The sequence below is a fragment of the Canis lupus genome, chromosome 3 (assembly GCF_011100685.1).
Source record: "Canis lupus familiaris isolate Mischka breed German Shepherd chromosome 3, alternate assembly UU_Cfam_GSD_1.0, whole genome shotgun sequence".
In the NCBI taxonomy this organism is placed as follows: Eukaryota; Metazoa; Chordata; class Mammalia; order Carnivora; family Canidae; genus Canis; species Canis lupus.
The window spans coordinates 23,074,854-23,088,525 of record NC_049224.1 but is presented as its reverse complement, the minus strand read 5'-3'; the positions used below and the strand labels follow the sequence as shown (position 1 = coordinate 23,088,525).

The following is a 13,672-nucleotide window of genomic DNA, read 5'->3' as shown; positions in this document are numbered from 1 at the left end:
AGTAAGTAAATAAAAATCATTTGAATTGGACAGCATATATTAAATAAACTGCATCTACAATTAATCTTCTAAAAAATAAAGCTTCAGGTCCAGATGATTCTACTGGAGAATTATACTATTTAAAAAGAAATAGTACCCGCTCCACAATCACTTTTAGAAAACAGAAGCAGAAGAAATGCTTCCTAACTAATTCTAGAGGCCAGCATCACCTTAAGCAAACCATATAAAACCATTACAAAAAAGGGAAAACTATAGACCAATATCTCTCATAAATATAGATGCAAAAATGCTCAACAAAACTTTAGCAAATGGAACCTAACAATGTATAAACAGAATTATTAGCCATAACCAAGTAAGAATTATTCCAAGTATGCAGGTTAGCTGTATATTTGAAATCCAATTAATGTAAACCACCGCATTAACAGGATAAAGAAAAAAAAACACGATCATATCAAAACACTTAAGATCAGAAACACGGCAAGGATCACCCCTTCAACATTCCAATTCAACATCATACTGGAAGTCCCAGCTAGTGCATTAGGAAGAAATAGAAGATATATGATTGGAAAGGAAGAGTCAAAACTGTCTTTGTTCAAAGATGATAAAATTATCTATATAGAAAATCCCAAAGAACCTAGAAAAATTTTCTGCAACTAATTAACAGCTATTTCAAGGTCACAGAATACAAGTTTAATATTAAAAAGTTGAATTCTTTCCTATATGTGAGCAATCATCAACTGCAATTTGAATTTTAAAGCCACAATTTACAGTATCACAAAAAATGAAGTTCTTAAATATAAATGTAATGAAATATGTACAAGATCTATATGAAGAACATAGCAAAATCCTGATGAATAAAATAAAAGCAGATTTAAACAAATGGAGAGATATTTAGTTTTCATGGACTGGAAAATTCAATATTGTAAAGATGTTAATTTTTTTTTGTTGTTGTTGTTGTTTTTTTTTAGAATTTATTTATTCATTCATGAGAGACACAGAGAGAGAGAGGCAGAGACACAGGCAGAGGGAGAAGCAGGCTCCATGCAGCCTGACGTGGGACTCGATCTGGGGCCCCCAGGACCACACCCTGGGCCAAAGGCAGCGCTAAACCGCTGAGCCACCCAGGTGTCCCGATGTTAATGGTTTTTAAATTAATCTGTAGATTCATCTAAATTATAATCAAAATCCCGAGAAGTAATTTTTTAGATGTCAATAGATTATAAACTTTATGTGAAAAGACAAAAAAAAAACAACAACACATTACTGATAAAGAACAACAAAGTTGGGGAACTCAATTACTCACTTTCTATATTCACTATTACAAAGCCATAGCAATCAAGATAGCATGATATTGAGGAAAAAATAGACACATAAATCAATGAAACACAATAGTGAGCTCAAAAATAGACCCACACAAATTCAGTCAACTTGTTTTTTGGGTTTTGTTTGTTCGACAAAGAAACAAAAACAAATCAAGGCACAGAAGATAGTCTTTTCAACAAATGGTGCTGGAACAACTGCACATCTACATAAAACAAAAAAATCTAGATACAGACCTTATTCTCCTCACAAAAATTAACTAAAAATATATCATATACCCAAATGAAAAACACAAAACAATAACATTTCTAGAAGATAATAGGAAAAAATCTTCATGACCTGTAGTTTTAAGATATAACACCAAAAAATGTAATTTTTGAAAGAAAGCATTGATAACTTAGAGTTTATTGAAATTGAAAACTTCTGGCTCTGCAAAAGACCCTGTTAAAAGCATGAAAAAAAAAAGAGACTGGGAAAAGATATATTTGACAATGGTCTTGCATTCAAAATGTACAAAAAAAGTCTTATACTCAAAAATAGGTAAACAATCACATTAAAAAGTTGGTAAAAATTTTAATGGATACTTTGCCATATAGGATATACAGATGACAAATATACATATGAAAAACATTTAATGTCATTTGTAATTAGGGAATTGCAAATGAACTCAACAAAGAGATACCACTTCACACCTATTAGAATGGCTAAAATCCAAAAATCTGACAATATAAATTGCAGGTGAGGATTCTGAACAAGAGGAACTCTTTATTTGTTGCTAGTAGAAATCAAAAATTACCAGGTGAAGGACCTTATTCAATTACAAAATGAAATGTTATCAATCCATAAGAAGATATGGATAAATCCTAAATACATATTGCTATGCAAAAGAAGCTACTCCAAAGAGCCTGCATTCTGTATGATTTCAGTTACACGGCATTCTTCAATATGTCAAATTATACTATGAAAATGAACAAAGGTCAGTGATTGCCAATGGCTCAGGGAGGAGACTGAAGAATTCAATTGGTAAAGTGCAAAATAATTCTTTAGTGTAGTGAAATTTTTCTGTTTGACACTTTAATGGTGGATATATGACACTAGGTATTTCTCAAAACTCTTAGAACATTACATCACAAACAGTGAATCATACTGCACATTTTGCCTTCCTTCCAAAGAGTGTGGGATGGAAAGGCAGGAAAACAGAGTAAATTCATTGTACAGAAATCTGATAAAGATTACCATCCGATGATCAAGGTTCTCATTGACAGTAGTAAGTCATGTAGTAACTTGAACCCTTGAAATAATGCAATGGGAATGGAACTTTATCTCTATGGTCTTTCTTTCAAAAACTCATAACCTCAGTCTCATCATGAGAAAAAGAGACACAGTACAAAGAATGGGCATTAAATAATGTATCTGACTCCTCAAAATTGTCATAATCATCAAAAATATGGAAACTAAGAAATTGTCGCAGCCAAGTTGAGCTTAAGAAGGCACAACTAAATGCAAACTGGTATCTTAATTGAAATATTAGAAAATAAAATGATGTTAGGTCAAAACAAAGGAAATCTGAATAAAATATGGATTTTAATAATTATGTATCAATACTGGCTCATTAACTTTAACAAATGCACTATACTAACATGTTAACAGTAGAACAAATGAGTTTAGGGTATATGGTAACTATATGGTCTACTATCTATTTAGTTTATTATAACCCTAACATAGTTCTTAACAATCAAATCTATTTTTTAAAAAAGGCAATTATTGGAGAGAGTATTGTGGCAATTATATATAAAATCTAGTAAATAAAATGATGCATTATAACAGCTGGCCAATAAAAATACATTGATATTATAAACATAAACATATCTAATATAAAGGGGAAAATTTATTATTATTGCAATATATGCTATAAAATCATTAATCAAATTTAAAATATTACCAGAATTTAGATGGTCTAGTAATATGACTATTCTATTTTTTTTAAGATTTCATTTATTTATTCATGACAGACACACAGAGAGAGAAACAAAGACGTAGGCAGAGGGAGAAGCAGATTTTTCACAGGGAGCCCAGTCTGGGACTCGATCCCTGGACCCTGGGATCATGTCCTGAGCATGAGGGCAGACACTCAACAGCTGAGCCACACAGGTGTCCCATGACCATTCTCTCTTAACAAGTCCTAAAAACAATGATAAAGCAAATGAGCAACTTATGCAACCTTAAATGAGTCTCATTATAATGAAGACTAAGGAAGTATAATATCACTGTAATGAACAAAATTTGTGGTTGAAGTGCTAGTTAATAAACTCAGATACATATATTAAAAGTTAGAGAATAAATTTCAGTTGTTTCACAGAAAAGAGTTGTTTATACTAAAATCAAATGAAATTATTAGTACTAATATGATAATTCTATGGCTGTATGGATTTCCCAGGGCTGTTATAACAAAATATTATAAACTAGGTGGCTTAAATCAAGGGAGGTGTGTCATCTCAAGGTCCTAGAGACTGGAAGTTCAAAACAAAGTTCTGGGTAGCCTGTGCTTCCTTTGAAGTCTCTAGGGGAGGATCCTGCCTTGCCTTTTGAAGCTCTGGTAGCTTGAGGGGTTCCTTGGCTTTTGGCCAATCCAATCTATCTATCTCTGTCTTCACACGCCTGTCTTCCATCTGCTTCGTGTGGCAATCTCTTCCCTATGTCTGCTTCCTCTTATAAGGACACCAGTCATAATATATTGGGATCCCTAAGCTAGTATGGAATCATCTTAACTTCATACATCTGCAAATATCTTATTTCCAAATAAGTTCACATTCACAGGTTCTGGGCATTAGAATTTCAACCTTTTTTGAGAACACAATTTAAGCTCTAACAGTGGTATACAAGATAACAACACAGTTGTTCTTACACACCAATACCAACCAAATGAAAACATATTTGTGTGTGAATGGGTCTGTGTTTGTTGTGTGTATGTATTTCCTCATATTAAATTCCAAATAACTAAAACATCAGAACATATTTATACACACATTTACATATAATAAATATATAAATAGGTATCACAGATAATATAGAACACATACTTGAATGTACTCGTATTAAATATATATATATATATATATCATAGTTCTCCATCACAACTCATTTCCATGACTTCAGATGATTTAAAAAATCTCTCACTGTTTCTGTTTCCACGGTGGTAAAATGAGATAGCAATAATAATAGGCACCAAGAAGCTATAGTGATGATTAAATGTGTTGCATTTAAGAATGAGGACTAGTATAAAGTAAATTTATAATAATATTATCTAGTAATTAATTATAAGAAATGCAAGATGTATGTAAAGGATCATATAAAGGTTTACCATGGTGCATTAGGAATAATTTATTGAATAAATATTCCCAACCTGGAAAAACATTGTGAAGATAAACATTTCCCTCAATTAAAGTATAGATTAATGCAAACCCAATTAAAACCTAATTTCTATTTATGGAAGAACCTGATAATGATAACAATCTGTCATTTGACAGAATTTTGAAGAAATTTTTGAACAATAATGGTAATAAAAGAGGAGTATTATAAGATATAAAAACTTGATTTTTAAAAATTGTATTAATTAAAAAAAATTGTATTAATTAAACAGCATTATAATGACATGAATTTATTAGACTTTTGTACATCTCATTTGGATCAGTGGACAAATAATTATTTATTTAATATTGTTTCTGAGAATATCAATTATATATTAAATGTCATACTTTGAATTTATATCCAGTATTAAAATGATTTTCAGATGAATATGACATCTAACTGTATGAAAAACCTAACAAATCAAAGGCAAAACTAATTAAATTCTCATGGTGGCAAAATATGTGAAAAGTAGTTTAAAAATATTTACCCCGTAATTCCAACCTCCATAAATTTAAAAAAGGAAAAAAAAATTCTTTGGAATAAAAATATTTGCTGAACTTTAGGAGAAAATAACTAGAAGTAATATAAATACCTAATAATGAAGAAGAGTTTAAATATAGTACATTAATATAACTTACAGAGTTTTATGTAACCATTGAAATATATTTTGTAAAATAATGAGTGAACAAAAGTACTTTCCTATACAATTGTAAATGAATTATGAGGATTAAACTAATGTATTCAATTTGCCCTCCATTTTTGCAAGTAAATAAATAAATGTTTGATAGAAATATATAAACAAATCTAATCATTTTAATTTATTGTATAATGAACTTCCTTATTCACACAATCCTAACAAAAAATAAGAAAAAATAAGGGGCTAATTTTTGAAATTAAACAGAAGCAATAAAACTTTGATTTAGCAGTTTAAGATCCCTTGCACGGGTATACAATTTTATTCATCTCTACCTAATATGTTGGAATAGTTCTTTCTGGCAGCACCCTGAAAGCAATCTGTCCTGTTTCCTTTAAAAGATAATATTTTTCCTGCACTAAATCACAGGCTTACTACCTGACTAAATATGCCATTTCAAAGTATATCAACTTGAACATTTCTTTATAAGTCCCAATATTTTGTAGGAATATCTGACAAGTGTAGACAGACCCTTTCATTGTATACCCAATATTTCACACTGTATTATAGTGGAGAATGATTTGTGTCTGTCCCTTAGTGTTGAATCCTCCAGACAAAAGTCAGCTCTGAGTCAAGTGCCATGAACTAAATATCCATCTCCAACTATTGAGGTTCATCTAGATCCTACATACTGGCATGTATTCTAAATAATGAACAATTACTAATTAAAAATAAATATAGAAAATCTGCAGAATTTAACAAACTTGAAATAAATGTAAGGGTTAACAGATGGCTCATGCCCTTAATATCCTATTGGTTTACTGTGGGAGGAAAAAGATTCAAGAACACAAATTATGTGAAATGTGATCATACACTGGCTTATTAAATCAAGAAAACAATAGTAGCCAAGAAGTTATCAAAATATGAGTTAATAAGATAGTATATAGGTAAGAAAAATAATAGGTCTAATTTAAATTATTTCTAAAAATGATGTACTCTCAGCTCAGGAAAATGACAGTAATGCCACATGAAACATAATTAAAAACACATGCTGTGCTTAAGCAGTACTTGTAGGAAGAGTCTTCAAATATTTGCTATTACCAAAATGTAAATAATTTATGCAGTTTGATTCAGAAAAGAAGTGAGTGAATTAATTTTTCAGGTATAGTTGAATACTATTTACTGACCTAAGATTTCAGAGAGAAACGAAAGGGGTTAGAGGAAAAAAGAAGGATAAATATTACGCTAGCCATCTTAAAGTATTTTTTCACAATTCAGGGCAGCCCAGGTGGCTCAGCAATTTAGCACCTGCCTTTAGCCCAGGGCGTTATCCTGGAGACCCGGGATCGAGTCCCACATCAGGCTCCCTGCATGGAGCCTGCTTCTCCCTGCCTGTGTCTCTGCCTCTCTCTCTCTCTCTCTCTCTCTCTCTCGGTCTCAAGCAAACAAATAAATAAATAAATAAATTTTTCACGATTCAAATTCACAGGTCAAATCTTTTCCCACAAACTATTAGTTTGCTATTACTTATTGGTGACCTTAGGCAAATAAGTTTTCAATGTCTGTTTCTTCATTTACAATAACATTTATAAACCTTGGCATTTTGGACCAGTTTTTTTTTTTTATTATAAGGGGCTCTTCTGTGCATTGTATGATATTTACCAGCATTCCTGGTCTCTACCCACCAAATACCAGAGCATACCTATCATTCTATTATGTAGATTCTCTTTCAAACTGTCATATAGTAATTTTCACATAATATAAAGGTCATATTCCAAGATATTTTAGAGAATTAGCAATATTAATATGGAAAAAGATATACAAAGTATAGAATATTTACACTGAAATATAATGTTATCTTTGTTATATTTCACTCCACATAAAAATTGGACCATGGAAAGGAGGCAAGTTTCTCAGTTTTGTGAGATATATCAAATGAATTTTTATTCAGCATTTAATATTGAAAATGATCCAAATTTTCCTGCATTTAAAATTGTCTATTAAATACAATGGGTAGATTTCTTTTGTTTATTTTTCAAAGATTAAAAAAAATAATTACATGGCAGTTTCAGTTATACCTTATCTGAGTGGTTTAGGTTTTCTTTCTAGTATTTTGTGCTGTTTCTACTGACTACATAAGACTCTTGTGATTTTTTTTTCTCAATTGCTAACATTTATTCACTCTGTTTAATGGTTCTCCATATCTGCTTTCTAAGTGACATTTACTAAAATGCTATATTTTCTCCATATCTCTGTGCAGAGTACATTGATCCTTAATTATTTTATAATTCTTTCCTGCAATTATACTGGATGCTTTTCGTTATTAGATTTGCTTTTTGTAGTAGGATATTCTTCTCACTTTTAATTATGTTGTCTCTTAGAGGCAATTTCCCTCTCCCCCCAATAGTTGGAAAACGTTCTTAATGTACCATATGGTCGTCACTAAATTTTTTTATTTCTTCACATTTGATTAATATTCTTGCAGTGTTATGATTAGTAAACACATTACCTTCTGTCATGTTGTAAGTCTAAATTATTGACCTCAAAGCAAACATTTATGAAAGTCCTTTCATCTTTTTTTTTCAATATAAAATAAACAGCTCTCCTGAGGAAATGCATATTTTCCCTGTATGTTTCCAAAAATAAAGCAGTTATTTTGGAGGCATTTTAATTTCAATGTTCGACATTAACATTATGCTATATTAGTAAAGAATTCAGATCCAAAGTAAGACACTGAAGCTCGAAAGAAAACTTCATTAAATCTTTGGTATTCTTGAATTTAATCATGGTTGCATTTTATTGCTATATATCCATTACGTACATTATCCATCATATTCTATGTTATTTACAATGGTATATTCTATGTTATTTACAATGGTATATATGTTTTTATATATATATAGATAACATTCTGTAATTATGGTATTTTATTTAAAATCAAAACTATTCTGAGTGAATTCATTATTAAAGAATATTTATTTATTTATTTATTTATTTATTTATTTGTTTGTTTGTTTATTTATACCAAACTTCTCTCTCTCCCTGCCCCCACCCTTTCTTTTACATACACACATACACACACCATTGATTATTTTGAGGATCCATTTTTTTTGTTATACGAGATTGCATTGTCTGATTTTTTTATAAGTTTGACTCATGTTGTAATCAGAAAACACTACCTTAGATAAGTATATGAAACATTTCTGTTGCAAATAACAGAAGTTTAACCTAAACTAGTTTAATCTCACCTGGGAACTTATTGTTTGACACAATAGGAAGTCCACATAACACCCTGTGGCATTAGAAATGGCTAGATTTAATATCTTAAACAATGGATCTGAATGCTCCTTTTGTCTCTTAGCTTATTTTTCCTCTCTTTAATAATTTGATTTTTTTTAAGATTTTATTTATTTACTCATGAGAGAGAGAGAGAGAGAGAGTCACAGGCAGAGGGAGAAGCAGGCTCCATGCAGGGAGCCCGACGTGGGCCTCGATCCTGGGTCTCCAGGATCACGCCCTGGGCTGAAGGCGGCGCTAAACCGCTGAGCCACCTGGGCTGCCCAGATAATTTAATTTTCAAGCAGTGTCTTTCTACATGTTGTCAAATGTGGCTTAACTGCAATTCTTGGTTTATACTTTCTTAATATTTAATAACAGAAAAGGGTTCAAGTACATTTTTCACCATGATCTCATTACATTCCTGGAGAGGAATCTGATTGTCTAGATTTGGGTTACACTCCATCTCTGAGTTAACAATTCCTGAGACAAGACAGACATAATGGTCCTGGTTAAACAGGGGTGAGTTGTGGGTGCATCTCTTATGTGGACAAGATAGGAAAACGTACAGACCATCCGATCACATGTTTGTTTTTTTTTTCTCTCAGAAAAAAAGAGAATGCTAAAAAGATGAAAATAGGAGATGTCTCTTCTAGTGTGGTAAGTTTGGGTCTGGCACAAATGCCTAAACTGTTAATTTCACCTGGGAAGTGTCCATTGAATAAATTATTGAACAGGTATTTTGACAAAATGAATTTTTGTTGATAAAATAAATACATTCAGGGACGCCTAGTTGGCTCAGCAGCTGAGTGTCTGCCTTTGACTCAGGGCATGATCCCGGGTCCAGGATCAAGTCCTGCATCAGGCTGCTTGTGGGGAGCCTCTTTCTGTCTCTCATGAATAAATAAATAAAATCTTCATAAATAAATAAATAAATAAATTCAGATGTATTTTGTCACACTAATATGCCACTCTGAAAAATACAGGAGAAGGATTAGCTATCGTATAACTACAATTATAACATAAACTGAATAGCATTCAATAAAATATTATGGTAATTAATTGAATCCTATATTTGTGTACATAGAACCTGCACACGTTAGACAAGCAAAGTAATTAGTGTCTTCTACTTGAAACTGATTAATTCTCTTTTGAAACTGAAGGGAGTTCAGAAGAGAGCAAATAAAGTATTCAATGTATTTTAAAAATAAACTGTAGAAAAGATATAACGCAGGGGAACATCAACTAAATGTGCAACAAAGAAGGGCCAATATTAAAAGCAGATATGAAAAAGATCAGAAAGACAAATCTCACGTCAGAAACAATGAGATTTTATAATGGGAATAAAATACTGCACTGTGACTGAATGGAAGGAAAATCAACAAACCAGAAAAAGCTCAGGGTTAAATGATAGGGGTGAAGAAGACTTTCCTTCATTAACGATGCCATTCAAGGTTGCAAACATACATGAAATTTGGATAAGAAAGTATTAGAATTACTTTTGCACAGCAGTCAATGTTTAAGAAGTCTGGAACAATCGGAGGCATTCTAATCTAGAAGATATCATAATATCTAATATCTAATCTAGAAGATCCTGTTGGGTCCAGAGCTCCAGAGAAGCTAATGACTTAACAACACTCATTAATATTCACACAGAAATGACTTCTGATAAATGTAATTCGTGTTGGATATACATTTTCAGATTAGATATGAAAGATGAGTGAAAAAAATTCCCACAAATCTTTGATGTCTTAAAAACCCAATTTAACATTTCTTCAGTTAAAGCTCTTCCTAACTTTTTGATGCTAAGTAATATTAGCTTTTTTTTCATTGCTAGCATTTATTTTTATTTTAATTTAATTTTTTAGCATTTATTTTTAAATTAATGACTAAAAGCCCTTAAACATGTCCTAAGGGTCAAACATCTATCTAAATTTTATTTTTATTCTTGTTCTGGCTATTTAGTGCCAGAATTGTATTTAAGTCAATTCGGTAATTATTTATTTCTCTCTCTACAGAGCTTTTAAAACTCAGAGCCTTGGACCTAGTTTTTCATTAGAATTTAATAAAACAATAGCTGAGGAGGTTTTTTTGTTTTGTTTTGTGTTTGCTTATCTTCTAGGTCTTTAGCTGTAAGGACAGAGAAAATTCCTCAGAATTTAATGAAATGCTTATATTTAGAAAGGGGGCATGAAAGGGAATAAATTTTATGTTTAACATAATTGCTTGCCTAATCTTCAGAAGTTTGAATAAAGTATCTCCATAATTTAGCATTTATTTCCATTGGATGATGCAATGAATAATGTATTATCCTTTAATAACTAGATATCTTTTAATAAGAATAAAAATGAGCAAGAACTAGAGAGTAAGGTTTATCCACAGAGTAGATTATTTAAAAAATAAAAATAAACCTTCACATAGAAAAATGGTATAAATAATTCAATTAACATCATTAATAGTCATATCTAAGAAAAAAGCAGTTTTTTTTTTTTTAAGATATTATTTATTTCAGAGAGAGACAGAGACAGAGACAGAGAGAGAACAGGGTGAGTGGTAGGAGTGGGACAAGCAGACTCTACACTGAGCATGGAGCCCAGTGCAGGACTCGATGTGAGAACCTTGAGATCATGACCGGAGCAGAAGCAAAGAGTCAGACACTTGACTGAGTCACCCAGGCACCCCTAGAACTACCAGAGGTTTTTTAATTGTTATTTTTTCTGAGTTTCAAGGCATCGCATCAAATTTTATTTCTTTTTATGTCCTTTTGTAAATGCTTCAGTGTATAGCAAAAAGTTACATAATATCTTTATTTTACAAAGCATGATATCTGATACATTGTGGGAAATGTGGCTATAAAATCTGTATTAAACCAAATAAATTATAGTGTTTGATATTCTTTCCTCTTGCAGTCACCACTTAGCCCAGCAATTTTCAGGGTACTATATTAATATTTAAGAGCTGAGTGGAGAGTTCTAAGATTGCTATTTGATTGGTATAGATAAGGGCTGTTATTGGAAGTATATAGAATATTACAGGTTTTCCCCTCCACAGATTTGAAAGCAATCACCTGTAATAGTTATTGGGAAAAAAAAGGAGCTCACTAAAGCAGTAGAGAACATATCTTACTATTTCTCTGATGTACTATTTTTTTTCTACACTTACAGTGTTCTATATGCCATTAAAAACTTTTACCATTCTTGTCGATTTTAGTTAGGCACTTTATGGGGACATGAATAGTAACAAAATTCCAAATGGCCAAACTACAAAAAGCATCATTCCAATACATCTCATTGTTCATCCCATGGAGAGAAAAAGATCTCCTTAGTTTCTGGTTTATCCTTCCAGTGTTTCTTCTTACAGAAATAAATTATATATATCTTTAAATATATATGTATATTTAATTCTCTTTTTCTATAAAGGGTGCTGTATTGAAGATATTCTTTTACACTTTGCCTTTTTCACTGAACAATATATCCCTCGGAATTCATTTTATAAAGATCTTATTTTTTCAAGTTTTTCAAATATTTTTCTACTTTTTTATATTAACACACTGTAAAATTAATATTTTTCATGTACAATATTTTATTTTAATACATATATTTATATATTTGTGTAACCAGCATTGTAATACAAATTAGCCCCAAATTTCCCTTGTGCTACCCTTTTAGTCACAGCCTCTTCCCTCTCTAAACCTGACAACCACTGATCGCTTCTCCCTAAGTATACTTTTGTCTTTGTGATGATGTCATATCAATGCAAATATAGTTTTTAACAATTTGAAACTAGCTTCTATAGCCCTGTGTAATATCTTTACAATTTATCAAAATTATTTACATATATCACATTTATTCATTTTTATTTCTGACATTCTGTTATATGGATGTGCTATGCTTTATTGATACATTCACCCCCTGAAGAACATCTGTGTTATTTGCAGGTTTTGGTGATTAAGAAAAGAGCAGCTATGAACATTTGTGCATAGGCGTTTGTGTAAACACAGGTTTTCATTTTTCTACAGCAGATATATGGGAGTACAGTTTCTGAGAAATATGATTTGTGTAAGTTTAGCTATATAAAAAATTGCACAACACTGTCCAGTGTAGCTCTACCATTTTGTATACCAACCAATAATTGATGCAAGTCCCATTTGTTCTGCATCCTCACCCACACTTGGTATTATTAGCATTTTTCATTATAACCATTCTAATAAATGTGGAATAGTATCTCATTATGGTTTTAATTTTTGTTTCCCTAATAGCTCAGAATATTATTGAACTTGTTTCATAAGCCTAATTGCTTTCTGTATATCTTATGTGATGAAATATCTCAAGTCTTTGACTCTTTTTAATTGGGTCATTTGTTTTCTTACTATTGATTTTTGAGAGTTCTTTATATATTCTGGATAAAAAAACTTTTTCAGATATGTTATCTGCAAATATTTCCTTCTAATTTGCAGCTTGTTTTTCTTTTTTTCATTCTCTTAATATCTATTTTCTTTTACTTTTTTATAGCATTTTTGGTATGGGTTTTATTTCTACTAAGTAAAATTTGTCAAACTTTTCTTTTATGCATCTACATTTTTACTCATAGTTAGAAAGCATTTCCACACAGCTAGACTAAGAAGGACTTGACCTTTGTTTTCTTCTAAAGTGTATATGGTTTTATGTTTAGAGCCCTGAACTCTTTGATGTTATTCTTGTGTAATAATGGTATGAGATTTGGATCTAATTTTATCCTTTATCAATGGTTAGCCAATTATTCCAATAATGTTACTTAAAAAGTCTTTTGCTTCCCAAAAGATATGAGATGCTATTTTCATCTCAAATCAAACTCATATTTTTTTTAAAAGTAACTCTGGACGTGTTTCCCTGATTAGTTTGTCTACTTCTGCAACAAAACCATGCTCTGTTGATTATGAAGGGTCTATATTTTAATATAATTTAGGTTTATTCTTTTCCAAAGATTTCCTTATTTAAAATTGATTTTATGTCCATTTTTGTATGTTTATTTTTCCATATGTATTTTAGCATCAAT

At 31.1% G+C, this 13,672-nt stretch overlaps 1 long non-coding RNA gene across 3 annotated transcripts in view; it reads left to right on the top strand.

The window, feature by feature from the left end:
- Positions 1–2,456: 2,456 nt before the first annotated feature.
- The window catches only part of LOC102154965, a 198,120-nt gene continuing 186,904 nt past the window's right edge, over positions 2,457–13,672 (top strand). For all 3 annotated transcript variants that reach the window (XR_005356780.1, XR_005356779.1, XR_005356781.1), the window contains exons 1-2: positions 2,457–2,587; positions 9,247–9,298. This is a non-coding gene — a long non-coding RNA (uncharacterized LOC102154965). The remainder of the gene's footprint in view (positions 2,588–9,246; positions 9,299–13,672) is intronic.